Below are 1872 nucleotides of genomic sequence, written 5' to 3' on the forward strand. Positions count from 1 at the left end.
GTTTATTGCCCACAATACACTGCTTCATGAAGCCACAGGAGCTCCTACTTCTTCCATCTGTAAATGCTACTATCATCAACACTTCTCAGTCCACCACAAATGGGGAAGAGAGCAGGGAGGATTCCACAGGAATTTTATGGTTGTATCTACAATTGTTGCTCATCATGTTTACCTGTTTCTCTGGTCAGAATCCAGTCACTGGGCCCTCCTAACTACAAGGGACTGAGAAGTATGGTTTTACTATATTTCCCTGGAAATGTGGTTTTCCTTCCAAGGAAAAAATGAAACCATTAAAATGAATCAAAGCCAGTTTCTGCTTCTTCTTCTGAACTTCCACTATCCAACCCAACTTCTTTCTCTTCTAGATTCTTCCAAAACATACTACCTCTAGACTATTTTCTTTGGTGTTTGACTCAGCTGCCCGATTGGTTACTGAGTTGATCTTTTCTGCCTCCCTAAACTCACAGGGGCTAAGCTATCAAGGGGCCCCTAGAAGCGAGGTTCTCAGTGCTTGTTTTGGGTATGAATCTGCCTGTGGACTCAGGATTCCCAGGCCTATTAGCAGGTCTGGGGAAAGGCACAGGAATCATTATTATTATTATTATTTTTTACAGCAGTTACAGACATAAAAAAGATGGTTAGATGACACAAAGTAGGTGGCAATGCCTTACCTGTAAGCATGTTGTCAGGCCCGAGGGCCTCTTCCATCCTTGTCAAGGGGAGTGCTAACCTTCTCTCCCTTCATACAACACAGGAATCATTATTTTTAACCCACTTGTTAGGTAGTTCAGATGCATAGCCAACAATGGAAACCACTGATCTAGTCCAAATGTCCCATTCCACAGATTGGATACTGAGGCCCAGAGAACTGGAAGGAATTTGTCCTCAACCATGGAGTAAGTTAAAGCTGGATCTAAACCTTGAACTCAGGGCTCCCAATTATCAATCCTGGGCTCTGCTTACTATACCATGATCAGTCTCACCTAAAAGACATGACCGTGAACTCCAGCACAAGACAAAGGTAGATGCTGAATCAGTGGCAGGTTATCAAGATGACCTTAGAGGCCAAAGGTGGAGAGTTGAGTATGAGCTCCAGGGAGAAGACAGACCTGGTTCAAACTCTACCTCTTCCAACTGAGCCTCAGTTTCCTCATCTGGAAAATGAGGATAATAGTACCTAACTCTTAGGGTGATTAGGAGGATAAAATATGTGAAAAGCACTCAGCACAGTATCTGGTAAATTCTTAATAAATGCTTACTGTTGGCTCTGATTATCTGCCAAGTGGAATGATTGTTCTCAAGGAAGAGGCTAATCCAAGAGAGAGCCACGCCTGGGTAAAGTTTCAGCCACGACACAGACAGACTTTTCTCATGAAAATCAGCTCCCAAAATGTACATGCCGATCCCTTGGAAACTCAAGCCGCACAGCTTGATCTCGGTTTTTCTCCAATTTGGCACCTAACTAATTGTTTTAAAAATACACCCAAGCTGTGTCTGTGCATATGCAAGCCTGGACTCGCTCCTGTGAGCAGAGGCTGTGTGGGGCCCAGCTCACAGGAGGGCCGTTGGGGGAACGAAGCTCTGCTGCCACCACAAACCACCCCCACCTCCCGGTGGCCCAGAACAAAGGTCCCTTTCTCAGTCACTCTCATCATGGTGGTAGCTCCCCTGCGGTTCTGCTCATGGTGTGCACTCAGGCAAACAGGCTGAAGGGAGCAGTCACCAACTCAGCGGCGTTGTCCTCTGTGACCCAGGGAAATGGGGCTCTGGGCCGTCTCACTCTGGACGTAAAATGCTCTGCCCTGGAAGAAAGTCCAATTGTCACTTGAGTTCTAATGCAGACACCACCACACAAGAGGCTAAGCTTTGAGC

At 46.1% G+C, this 1872-nt stretch overlaps 1 non-coding gene across 1 annotated transcript; it reads right to left on the reverse strand.

Annotated features, from left to right (window-relative positions):
* Positions 1 to 625: 625 nt before the first annotated feature.
* On the reverse strand, positions 626 to 752 carry LOC111728422. Its single transcript, XR_002775723.1, has one exon. It is a non-coding gene; the product is annotated as a U6atac minor spliceosomal RNA (small nuclear RNA).
* Positions 753 to 1872: the final 1120 nt, after the last annotated feature.

Source organism: Otolemur garnettii, unplaced genomic scaffold (genome assembly GCF_000181295.1).
Source record: "Otolemur garnettii isolate 467f Iridium unplaced genomic scaffold, OtoGar3 scaffold00156, whole genome shotgun sequence".
Classification (NCBI taxonomy): Eukaryota; Metazoa; Chordata; class Mammalia; order Primates; family Galagidae; genus Otolemur; species Otolemur garnettii.